This window comes from Haemaphysalis longicornis, unplaced genomic scaffold (genome assembly GCF_048455015.1).
Source record: "Haemaphysalis longicornis isolate Haplotype H1 unplaced genomic scaffold, Haemaphysalis longicornis Haplotype H1 scaffold_1, whole genome shotgun sequence".
NCBI lineage: Eukaryota > Metazoa > Arthropoda > Arachnida > Ixodida > Ixodidae > Haemaphysalis > Haemaphysalis longicornis.
In genome coordinates, this window is record NW_027526203.1 from 130,902,159 (window position 1) to 130,915,794 (window position 13,636).

Sequence of the window (13,636 nt, forward strand, 5' to 3'; positions counted from 1 at the left end):
ACTTTTTCGGGGAAAATAATAAATCGATAATGGTAGTGTCTTTGCGTGCGTTTGCCTAAACGATCGTTGGTTAGTATTTTGAGGTCCGCCGGGCGTGACGTTTGGGTGAAAGCAGAGTCCTTTTTGGTGAAAGCATTACTATGAAAGGAAAATTCCCGCCATAATAGCAATATGATGTCCCATGCGCACAAGTTGGGCGATGAAATCGGGTTGTGGGGGCCCACTCCTGGTAGCCCTCTAGCAGAGCGAGCTCGATGTGTGTCACCATGCAGCTAGGTGAGGCGAGAGGGGTAAAGCATGCTCATCGGGTTTATTAACACGGTGTTATACGTCGTTTCCTTAGTCGGTCACATTTGTTACGCTGTTTCGTTCGGAGCTGTACAACTTGCCAAACTAGCATCTAGTTTCCGGTGGAAATGACATGGTCAGCTCAGAGCTGGGGCAAATGGCTTTGCCGTCGAAGTTACAATTACATGAAGCAAGCCATCAAACCTGACTTCTGCGCCAGGTTTGAGCGACATGAATATCTAACAATTTTCGTACGTGCCAAATTAGGAATAGGGGCCCGTGCGTGAATTAATTTACCGCATCGCGTTTACGAATCAAATAGGAAAAGAAAATCATTTTTATTAACAGTGCAAGTTCCCGAAGGCAAGCTTAATTAGACGAGATACAGACATTTGGAAAACAGAAACAAACACGTGCTTACGTTAGCGCGGGGCTGATTGTCGAATAAGCCAGTAAGAAAACGACATGAGAAAAATACACCACAGGGGAAAAATAATAAAAAACGACAGGAGCGAGAGTTGAAGCTTGACTAGTACCGCGACTTGCCATTATATATAGCTGACAGCGACTAAATAAATAAACTATAGTATTCGGGAAAAAAATCACTATATGAAGCACTCAGACACTTTGACGCCGCTACGCGAATGAGTCGCGCCAGGGTCTTTTCCACACACGTACCTCGATCGCACTAGTTTCTGGGATAACCAAACAATTATATTTTGGCCCTACGAGTATTCACAAACTATTCGAAAATTCTGCACGAGTTCTTCGAACGATACTCCGAAACTCGAGCACGTACACCCTTCCCAGAAGCTCATTTTATTGTTGATCTTCCCCTCGAAAAGAAATGCTTCCCTGCGCTACCCGGCCCTAAATTTACTTTGAATTTGTTTCATAACCACAGTACATTTTGAATGCCCTAATAGCTGGTCATAAACGACTCTAAATGGTACTATAGTTACGCTTCTTGAAGTGTTCTGTATTTCCTTGTGGCGTATCGTCGACATAAGAGCATCTCCATGCAGGGTGCCCGCCGCGGTGGCTCAGTGGCTAAGGCGTTGTGCTGCTGAGCACGAGGTCGCGGGTTCGATTCCCGGCCGCGGCGGCCGCTTTTCTGACGGAGGCGAAAAGCAAAAACGCCCGTGTGTGCGAGATTTCGGCGCACGATAAAGATCCCCGGGTGGTCAAAATTAATCCGGAGCCCTCCACTACGGCGCGCCTTATCGTCTGCGTTGCGTCGGCACGTTAAACCCTACAAGCAATCAATCAATAATCTCCAGGGAGTACAGGGGATCTTGGGAACGTACCATTTTCTAGCTTGTGTTTAACATTCACAAGCGTAATTGTTGTGTGGCTTGCCTGCACGCAAGTCACATTGGGAAGCGTGCGGCAATGATGCTCGCTCACTCCTTGAACGTACGTAAGGTGTGGTAGGTGCGCACAGAGGCCGTCGTGCTGACGACCCTGTTTGGCTGAAAAATTGGTTTTTCCATTCCAACCACGAAAGGGTTGGAATGGAAAACCATTCGCCGGCGGCAGCGCATGGCGTACAGTAATCACTTGCACTGTTTGTTGATCCGAGCGCGTGGCTCGGGTGATTAGCGACGCTGAACTCTCGTGCCGGAAGCGTACTAGTCCGGTATCCGTTTCCTTTCGGTGAACGCTGAAGCCGTTCGAGCAGGGATTGCCCCCCACCAGGAGGACTAATCCCCCCCCCCCTCTTCCCCGCTGACGGTGGCAGAGGTCACCTCTTCCAAAATGTGAATGGGACTAATTCTCAGTTGGCCCTTCGCGTTTTATTTCGACACCACCTGTTTCCCTACAGCCATGTGGCATGAATGGGAAAGGTGAAAGGCCAAACAATACACCTAGTACACTTCTCTTTGAACTGCAAGCGGAAGCGTTCCACAGTTAAAGGTGACCTCCTTTAGCGATGACTAGCCTTTCGCGGCACCGGTCACTATCTTTGAAAAGGCGAAAGTGCAAAAAACGTACACGAAGAGACATGATGAAGCCTCTCCCAGAGCGCACAACTCAAGCCAGCCTCTCTACCTTCTTGCAATAAATTATCTCTACCTATCTGTATAAATATGCTTGCTTAACAGTATTCATGTACGTCCCTAATTAGCAGCTTTTTAAAAAACCGGGCAGCCTTAATTAAATAAGGCTACGCGCGCGGTGGGTGATTCGCAACATATACCCCCCCCCCCCCCCTTCCCGAAAACAAAAAATCGGAATTTTGTAGCACCCTTGTGTCCGAGCCGTACGGACACGGAGGACGCCCTCCAGTCTCGGCCTCAGCTGTGAACTGTATGTGAAAACTCAACTGACTTAAGGCCTTCTACGAACCTCGGATGCAAACGCAGTCGTCGACGTAACTTAGGAGGATCTATGTATCTGGAGAGGCGTCTCTGTCCAATCACTATCGTTTTCAACCAAATTCATATGATGGCATACCAACTAGCCCGCATCCAAACCGCTCTGTTCGACCGCTTTCGACACAACGTTGGCCGTGTGTGACCGATATGGGGGCGTCCATAGCTATGGTGGCTGTACAGCCACCATACCATAGCTGTACCGTCTGGTGGTTCGGGCGCACCGAAGGGCATTCTCCAAATGGTCGGCGAGTGTGTTCGGCCTATGCATGTATCTACGACAAGATCCACCTAATGCTGGTCAAAAATGCAGTCACGTCGAACGATGGCATGACCTCGTCTTCGCCCAAAGCCACGTCTCACGTCCGTTGGATTCGCAGCATGCATCTCGTTCTGCCAGTTGAAGGGTTCAACACTTGGTGAAGGTATAGGGCGGAGATGGCTGGAGGGAACACCTGCGGGCTTGCGCACTTTGGGAGGCCATAAACGGCAGGAGCAGAGCCGTCGGTACATGTAGGCGGCAACAGGCAACACGAACTTTTGTTTTGGGGCCTAACTCGGTTAAGACGAATTCTCGCTTATGCCGAGCAACGTAGGAACGTCTGTTTGGTTTCCGGTAGACCCAATGCAAAAAAAAAAAAAAAAAAAATACCACCGCTTAATACGAACAGCCTTGCACTTACTCTTCAGTTCATGCAAACTTTCGGGGTGACAACCACCGCTGGCGATTGTGGGTAGCGATCACGGCAGTTTTGGCGGTGCATTCACGCGAGCAGAGGGAAAGAAAAGTGACTGTGCACAACGAATGTCTCTGAACGTGACACAAGCTCCTCCAAAATCAATCCAGGGAAAGAGAATTTATTGAAAACTGGTTACAGCTGGGACCCGCCACTATACGGGTCGACAGGGCACAAGTTCACAAAGAAAACAACGTCCACCGTACCGAAGGTTCTTTACAATAACAAAGAAGTCTCACATATCAAGATGCCAAAAGAATGTATATGGTAAGTGAAGTATGAATTATGGAGGTCACTCTTCCCAGGGGATCATTGAGCGGCAATGGTAGGTTTAAATAAGACGACCTCTATGTGCTTGCCTTATTTTGGTTGTGTTAGTTTGAACAATATCAATATATTTTTAATGTCGCACTGTACTGTTATTTTTTTTTTTTGGGGGGGGGGGTGCGCAAAATTTGTGTTCAGATGTCTATTTATATAGGGTTTCAAATGCCCTGACTCCGCTTGTACACGTGGAAATACGTGAACCAACGCGGCCAGAGCAGAGCGCGAGCGCCTGATCCCTTGAATGCGGGTATAGTTTGGTCAACGGCAGAAAACGCGCAATTGGCCGAACGACATGTAAACTTGGCGCGCTTTTAGATGCAGAGCATCTGATTCACTCGCCTTGTCCCTCCGGCGTCGTCGTCGTTGTTGTCGTCGGCGTTGTCCACCCCTCCCCGATTCTCCTCGCCGCACCAGCTGCGCTTTCCGCCGCTCACCCCCTCTCCTCTCCGATAGCGAACACTCTCTCACGAGGGGCATTGGATTGGATTTGGATTGGATTGGATTAAAGTGGATTGTGTTTGATTGTGTTGCGTCATAGCCGCGGCAGACGCTCTGGGGCCGGCGCATGTGCAGTACTCTCTCTTCCGCGGTTTCCTCTCCTTCGGGCGCGCTGCGCATATAACCGGTGTGCCGTTCTCCGGCGAAGCAACATCCACGCGTGGCTCAAACACCTAGAGTCCACGCCGCTTTACAAGTACGCCAACGTCGTCATCGACTGGGACCGGCTTACGCAGTCCCCTCAACGTTATGCGCGCTATAAAACGCGGTCCCTTTGCCGCTCCGCCTATGCGTCGCATCTACACAGGGGTTCCCGCGAGGGGAGGTGGGAGTTTTTGTGAACACACACTGACGACATCGACCGCTACGACGCTCTTCGCCGAGCTGAACCAACAATTAGATGAACGTGGAATAACCATCTGCCTAATTAACATAGTTAACGTAGAATATTAGAGAGTAGAGTTTTAGCATATCGTTACCGTGTTTACGTTACGGTGTACCGTGTTTGCGGGAGTATACTGCGCAGCGCGAGAGTTACCGCGAACGGTAACTTACCGGCACAGGCTTCACCGTCGCCAGCGGCTTCCGGTAACACGGTAACGCAAACACGGTAACGATATGCTAAAACTGCCTAGTTTTAGCAGTCCGACTGTTCCGTCATGAACGTATAGTTCATACCACAAGCTGCATGCAGCACTGTGGAGGGTATACATTGTTGACAGTAGAGCGCCCACTGAGGGCGCCTAACCTCCACAGTGCTGCATGCAGCTTGTGGTATGAACTATAGTTACCGTGTTCACCGGGGCCCGTCTGGGCACTTGTGCATTCGTCGTGGTAGGGGGATTAGTTCCGCGGGCCGGCCTTCGCCATGTCCGCGCATTCGTCACGGCGGGGAGCGCCTCCTTGCCCTTCCTCCTCGCCCTTCCGCGCGCGCAGGCGCAGTCGGGTCCCAGTCAGCACGGCAACTACGTACATGACGGAGCAGACGGACTGCTAAAGCTCTCTCTTAATCTTGCTCCGCAGCACGTAATGGATATGCTGGAAAGCCGTGTTCGGCATCGTGGCGATATCCGGGACCGTCAGTTTTACAGTTCTCGCCAACAGCGTTAAAAGAAGGGTATTGTTTCTTACGTGCGCACGTGCAGTATTTGCACTTAACGCTTCGCTAACATATAACCCCACAACATTCTTGGGTTTGTACTAGTGTTTTCGATAATGTTTTAGTTACTTTTCCCCCTAGGCACGTTTTGTTCTTTGCAGGTGACGTTTAGTAATTCATTATAAAACTACTTGTAGATTTATCCTCATCCAATGCCTCGGGTTTAAACCCGAAAACCTACCTCGCCTTGTAATACTGGCGAGTGTAGATAATTTGATTCATATTCATATTAGCATTCATATTACTTTTAATAATAATAGCATTCATATTACTCTTGGGGAGGTTCAAGCCTCTTTTCGCCCCTCTTCCCCCTGCTTTTATTTTTAATTCTTACCAGTATGCTTATTAAAATTCAAGCGATTAGAGACAAGAAATACAGATTAGTAGGTTCCTCCGGTAATCATAAAGATGAAAAGCTGTCAAAATCGGCGGGTTTATCGGAAAGTGAAATAGCGTGATGCCCAAGCATGTGTGTGTTGTCAATTGGTTTTATTACAGCGAAGCTCCCGGCTTTCTCTTCCGGAGGCGGCGATTTACTCGCCACAGCTCTTTATCTCCTCCTCACCACTGCCTACGCCTCGTTCAGAAGTTTTGTACCCTCGCCACCACCAATGTCTCTTTTTTTAAGTAGCGCAATCGGCGGATAACGGCGCTAGAGCGGTTATCAGCAGTTGCACTTTTCACTCGCTATGGGACGCGCGGGAGCCGTTCGCTTTAAGGTCCCTAATTTTAGGGACCTTAGTTCGCTTTAGAGTTCCTGTATATCGCGTAGCGCAAGAGTTGCGCGTCTGACTGCCACACGCCGCGGGTTCCAGTTCGACAGAAAGCCCGCTTTCAGTGCTGCGCACAGTCAGTTCTACTCAACTGGGCATCGGCGGTTGTGGAAGCAGCGGCAGCGGCGGCCGCTCATCTGATAAGCGGTCCAATATTGTCGTGCTCCAGTTTTTGCCCGGCCGCTCCTCGCCACTCCTCCTCGCCGCTGCCACTGGCACGGCGGCAGCTTTTTCACTCAAGAAGGGTGGCTTTCCCGCACGACCTGGAACTCAAGATGGCGGATGGACGCGCAACTCTGCTGCCCTAGGGGAGCTATATACAGGAACTCTAGTTCGCCTGGAGGAAAAAGAGAAGGAGCGACTGCGAGCACAGAACCGCAGATGGGCGCGAAAACAACGGAAAGCCGCTGCCGCAGAACGTGCGGCCGCCGCTGTTGCCTCCTCAAGTTCCACCTCGTCGACTAACTGCGAACCCTGCCGGATGAAGAGCAACTTTCCCGCTTGGAACGACGACGTGAGGCAATAGCGGTAATATATACATTCACTATAGCAAAACTCCTCCATAGCAAAACCGACCGTAGCTACATCTTCTATTGTGTTTACTTCTTCAAGGGCTCCTGGAGTGGGGTTTTCGCCGGTGTTGTTCCCATCCAGCTTGAAGGGCTTCCGGAGCGACATTTTTGGTCGGCATCTTTCACGTTTACGCACGCGCACATCACATGGTTGCTCCTTGGTGGTGAAAACGTTTTATTGAGCTGGCACGGAGTTAGTTGAGCCGTTCCTCTCTTGCGGGGGGCGTCCTCAGTCCAGGAGGCCCTGGGCACGTGCGGCCAGTCGCGCCCGGGATATCTGCTCTTGCTGGTCACCCAGGTCGCCGCTAGCCAGCTGGCCCTCCCACTGCTCAGGGGATGGGTTGGGAATGGGGAGTAGAGTTGGGGTTAGGTTTCATGCGGTAAATTAGGGAGTGGGGGTGGAAGTCGTGCTCGCGCACGCAGGCTTCACGCGATCACCGTTGACATACCCGTTATGCTGGCGGGAGACTTAACGCGTGGACGTCCCACGTCCGGATGCGACTTGACTGCTGTCCTCTGTGGTCGAGCGGTTTGGGTCGGTGTGTTACATAAATAGTAAGGTGCCTACGACGTGGAAGGGAGACGGACAGCCCCATGTTTGTCTCATGCCGGGCGCCTACCGAGGTCTCAGGCTTGGCAGAGATCCTCCTCTGTGATTTTCGCTGAGTAGTGCACTCGGAGCGCCGGTAGTCACGTTTGCAGGAGCTTGCTAGTTCAGTCCGGGAGGCACAGCCAAGCGACGCATGGTGCCATCTAGGGGCATGTTTTAAGCTATGTCCACGTGCTTGTGGCCCTCAGTTTAAGCGCTGAGAACCGCTTGTTCTCGTAGTGTAGTATAGTTCCGCTCCTGCGAAGCAAACATCCGAACCCGCGTTCAAATCCCGTTACTGCTTTTTTTTTCATTTGAAGAATTTGCCATATTAAATATTAACATTTATTATCACGCATAAAAACTATTTATGACATCTTTATACATTATAAACGGGATCTAGGGTATTTTCGTTGGCTCTTGGTCAGTTTCAGCTACTGCTTCTTGCACGTTTTTGCGGGTTTGCTCCTTTTAGGTCGGTTTCGGGTATTTCTGTTGAATAGTTTTTTAGACCGTGGTTTTCAACCAATTCCGTTTTGGCTGTTGTTTATTAAGTGCAATGCACTTCTTAAGCGACCCTGAACCTGCGTCCACCGGCGATGTCCGCGCACGTGGAGATGGGAACGCGCAGCCTGGCTGCTGACATAGCAGGGGATTGGCCAGGAATCTCCTCGTCTTCCTTGGCAACGGGGGGAGATGGGCGCGCGCTGCCTGGCCGCTGACATGGCACATACCCACGTGGGGGATTGGCCAGGAATCGGGCGCGAGAAGGGCTAATGCACCCGCTTAAAGGAGTACTGACACGAAATTTCAAAGCTGAGATCCGCTCTAGCAATCAAGTACAACGACAACACAAATAGGTGTCTGTGAATAAATGCATCTTTCTTTCTTTGTAGTTGTGTGTGTGTGTGTGATCTCTCTTTCGCGAAAATTACCGAACCGCGCAAATTCAACTCGTGCATTCGCACTTTCACATTCTTCCCCTCGGGGAAATGCGGGGAATTTTTTTCAGTTCGGGTGGTTTTGCGTGCTCTAGGTACGTTTAAACGCGATAAGTGCGGGAATAAGTTGTCAACTACGGCTTTAGCGCTGTCTAGATAATAAGTCGTTTGCCCGAAACTGATACGAACGCTCGGTTAAGGTAGCGTTTCCGCCAGGTTTCCTGGCAACCCGCTTATTTGCCATGGCCGACTTCGACTTGTTTGCGCCTTATTCGTAAGCGAGAACTTAATCGATAACTTATGCGTACGGGCAAACGGGCCCAGGTGACGGCTGGCTGTACTGACTATACGCGGGAAGGGGAGGCATCGGTGAACGAATTGAGAGATGGCGCCGCGGGCGCCGGCCTGTACCGTTGGTGACCAATTGGGCCCGTTTGAGATGGAAGAAGTGCGTCCTTGCAGCTGCGATCGCCTGCGGCCCTCAATCAGGGTCAAGGGTTCAAAAAGCGACGGAGCACTCCCTGGCTGCAAGGAAGAGTGCTTTCTGATGTTTCCGACGCTTGAAGCCTAAGAAACCTCATGAAGCGGAAATTTCAGAACAACTGTGTTCAGTGGACAGGGCGTATTGTTTGTCAGATACCGCTAGGATGCGGCAAGTGTTACATGGGCCGTCGGGAAGATGCCTGAACGAAGGTTTAAAGGAGCGCAGCTAAACTTTCGAAATCAGAATAGGGCTTTCTTGCTCCACGCTGTAAAATGCGTGGCTGTTCTTCTCCCCTCTTCGAGAAGTGTGTTGTTTGGGCCAAGCACCGTCACCCCCTAAACTCGAAATTTTGGAAGCGAAAGCCATCGCTGATTTGGGTGTCATCCTTCGCATGAGGTCTGCGATTTTTCTGCGCTAGCGCCGACAATCCTTTGTCCACCTGTTCCTATCATCGGTCAAGCTTCCTAAGGTGGAGATCCACCTGAGGGGACAACTCGCATGAACACCCATCGATCTGCTGCCGTCTAATCACCGAACGCAGCCCCGGCCGCACCGCCCCCGGCACTAAGCCTCGTTGTGGCTGCGGCGAGGCATCTCGAGTGATGACGTCACCCAGCGGGAGTGTGCCCACGGGCGAGGTGAAAAGTCCAGCGCCTGCCCAGGGGAGCGCGCATACGCTTGCGGGAACAGCAGTGCGAATAATTACACACTGTTGAAGGCGAGACTATATCGGCACAGGAATACGAAGACGACAGCGAATGGCTCCCCAGCCATCGGCGAAAGTTCGGCCACGCCGTGGTGCAACCCAAGCAGGACGCCAAGCGCCTGGCAGATGTCTCGGTCCAGGAGCCAGGCTCATATCGTCACACCAGTCACGTGAACTCATGAGGAAACAACCTCCGCATCACCGCCCCAAGTACCCTCGCCTACCCAAGGATGACATCAAAGTCGTCATTCGTCCCTGTGGGGCACGTGGAAGGATGGTGTTCCTAGGCGCAGGATGAGGGGATGTTCCCAATATTAGTGGCGACGCCCCTTAGGGGCTGGGGCTGTTGGTGTCTCCTGTCGTCGTCCTCGTAATCGTCGTCGTATGTAGTCACGGTACTCGTTATCGCCTCATGCTAGAGAGCTTCGTGCTCCAAAGACAACAGACTTTTGCAGCAAAGCTGTATACCTGCACCCCGGCAACGGTTTCTTCTCCGTTGGCAAAAACGCCAAGGCGCCAAGAATACACTTATACACTGCATGCTTCGCCTCTCCCCAGGTTTCACGTTAGGGGAGGTGGCCCGGGATTTTTTTTTTTTTAGGGGGGGGGAGGGAAGTGTGGTAGACGTGGTCAAAAGGAAGCACTGTATGCCAGTTGCCATAGATCTTCGTCAGTTGCGTCCTTCCCTTCCGGACAGGCCTTTTGTCCGGGTGTTGATGTAATGTGAACTGTCATCAATGGAGATAATCAATTCAATGGAGATCATCAAATACGGAGAAGTGTCATCAAATACGGATATATTTACATTTCTGTACCCTAGGGGATGGATTGCTGTCGGTATGGCAGGCCTAATGGGGTTAGTAACAAGAAATACTAGTACGCCACGTTTCTTGACATTAACCGATAAACATAACATTCTCAACGAATATCTGGGACGACCAGATACTTTGTAATCGCTGAAACAACTCCCGTATGTATCTGTCCGATGCGTCAAACGCACTGTCATGGGCATAAACGTAAGTTGATATATTATTCTGAATTGGAATAGAGCTCAGAAGTATGTTTAAATAGCCCCAAAAAGGACTGGTCCTTGAGGAACCTCGGGAAATCGTTGATACGAAGATGATGGTATACAGCCTTTGCAACAAATCAGTTTTCTTGCAGATAAAAACGCACCAATCCAGAAGCGAATGTACCCTGCAATTTCTCTTGAGTATATATAGATGCATGGAACATCAGGATATTGTACTCCATGCGTAAGATTTGGATATATCAAGAGTAAAAACGGCCCTGACGTGTTTCAGATGACTAGCTGTTTATTGCGGCTCTCGTGAGCTTTCCGAATCGAATTCCCAGGCCTGGAGACGATTTAGGTGCGGCTCAATATATTATCATCGGGACACATAGGTGGTCAATGCCCCATAGCGCCATGGCCCACCACCAGGGTCGTAGAGAGGGGGGCGGGCTTATGGTTCAGCCCCCCCTCCCCCCCTCTCCCCGGAATTTGGTCGTGCTGTCATGCACGGCGACCAAGGCAACCACCTGTGGCGGAAACCATCCTAACATTTTGTCTAGGACTCCAGGAATCCTGTCCGGAAAGCGCACCTACTCTCCCTTGATGGCTATGCCTATACGCTATGCCTTCTTATGGTAGGCCTTCAGGGCTGTTTTGCAAGCTCGCGCTGCCCGAGCGGACATTGCATAAAGATCTCTCCCCTACCCCCTCCCCCCCCCCCCCCTCCCTCTGGCGTACGCAAGGAGCAACATACATAAACCTGACCGCGTCTCTGTGAAAAGTTTGAATTATTGTACTCCAGAGAATTCCATCTCCGTTTGGACATTCCCGCCGCTGTCGGCATCGGCGCAAGCCGGAAATCGGTTGTGCCGTACAGGTGCGAACACGTGGCGAGCCCAATATGCTGTACCCGATCACACACCCACTCCCTCCCGCACCGACAGGGCCTGCCACGTTTAGGATCGTTTCTTTCTTTTTTTTTTTTACTACAGACTATTGCCGCACAATTGTGGCGTTGGGGTTAGTGCGAGTCTTGATGCAGAAAGTTAAACTACAGTCGCGCCCACTTATAACGAACTCGACCCTCACGCTGAATTTGTTCGTTCTATCTGAAGTTCGCTATAAGTGTAATAAGCGTTTTCTGCGCATACGGCGGGTGCGCTGATACGGCCGCGGACATCGCCTGGACGGCGCGCGGCGATAATAGGGCGCTGGATGCAGCCATGAAGCGAAGTTTTCCGCTCGTCCGCAGGAATGGAACTCCCGGCCCAAAAAGAAGTTGAACAAGCGGGAAATGCACAAATGTCCTATGAATTCTCATCGGGGTCGTTGCACGTCCTGGTCGACGAGCAGGCAGTGATCTTGGAGAGCAGGATCTTGTCTCTCATTAATTGTATAGAGTGTCGGTTTGGACAGATCTTACTTCTTAATCAGGTCGCAGTTTTTTGCTCCCAGCATAAGATCCTTGATCGAAGAGAACAACCGATGACACCACGGAGGCACTCGACGCGTTTTCGCTTCATGGCGCGAGTTCCAGATTGCTTCCTGTTTTTTTTTTCTTTTTTTTTTGTCACCTTTTTCTAGACAGAACTGGAGAGGAAAGCGAGCATGAATGGAGACTGGCGAAATTTAGGCGTAGCTAATGTTGTGGCCCTACAAAATCATTTTCGCCGATTTGTCTGCCCGCAAACTAGGCTGTACGGGAGAAACGGATGTTCTGCACAGGTGTTGGCAGAGGGCCAACGCCAACTTGCTGGAAGTTCGCCGTCGTCTCCCCTATCTCACTTCACCCCTCTTCCGTCGTGTGCTCCCTCCGTCCGCCTGCAGACGAAGTTGGGGGGGGGGGGGGGGGGGGCGAGACAACACCGAACCCACGACAACGACGTCCTTCTTTGTTAATATTTTCTTTTCCTCTGGTTTTCTTTTGCTGAATTCAATCAGTTCAGTCGGAAAAGGGTGATCGCGCAGTGGATTTGACGCTTCGCGTACGCTAAAAGCCGATAAAGTGGCGCCTGCGAACGCAAGGCGCGGTCGAGTGATGGTTGATCGTTCGTTGTACCCGAGTTTCACCCTCGTGCCAGTTCGTTATATCTGAACCAAAATTCAATTGCCTCAATGCATGCTGTGACGGTCATGTCCCGTTCGTTCGCTGTAACCGAGCGTTCGTTGTAACTGCGGCCGTTATAAGTCGGATCGACTGTATTTGGGTCCCGTTAAAGGATGTTAAATTCCGCTGCGCGAAGAAGGCAGGAGCGCAATAAAAGAGCACGGGTTAAATTTGCCTTTCAGTTACAACAGAACGGCTGCTTACAACGGCTGGAGATGAACCCTGCTGGAAAGCGCACGAAACAAAATTCGTTTGTTTGTGATTTGCGATTGAGCATACTTCCTTGCCAATTAGCTGAATGAAACTTGGAAAGACCTGAGCTTTACTCTAGCGGGCAAACATGGAGGTGAAGGTGCCCTGCCGCGTCGTAGGCATCTCACTCTTTGTATAACACACCAACCTAATCCGCTGGATCACTGATGACACTGGATAGGTCAAATTGGGCCGCTTCACGAACACCACCCGCCAGCGCAACGGACATGTCATGAGAGAGAATGAAACCTATTCGCCGCGAGATCGGCCTAGGTAGCGACAGCGTCGCGCTGCTATAGTGTGACTGCTACGCTGAATGGTAGCGGGCGAATGCACGCTGTGGACGCGCTTCATGCATTTTTCGTACCGTATGTGCGCATGAAAAGCGCTGACAAGAGTGGAATCCTGTAGTTCGGTTCCTAAACATTCAATGTATTGTATGAAAGTGGCAATAAGCTTTCATTCCTGCGCCGAAAAATCGGCGACCGTCAGGAATCACTACGGCCTAAATAATATAAATGAACCTGTACGCCGTGGTTCGTAGCAGGTTCGATCTTTCCCGAGTACGACTTTAAACATTGAATGGAAACATAAATTGGGACAAATCAGGAAGCCCCGATGTCGGGAATTCAGTTCACGACAGCAGTTTCAGTCGCCCCATTTGTAACATGACTCATAATTGCATTTGTGGGATGCCCTGAAACGGTAACAGCACTTCGCTGTCCCCCCCCCCCCCCGCCCCCCCCCATATTTTTATGAGTTCGCGATATTTTTTTTTTTTTGCATTCCGAAGATAACATAAAATTTCTGAAT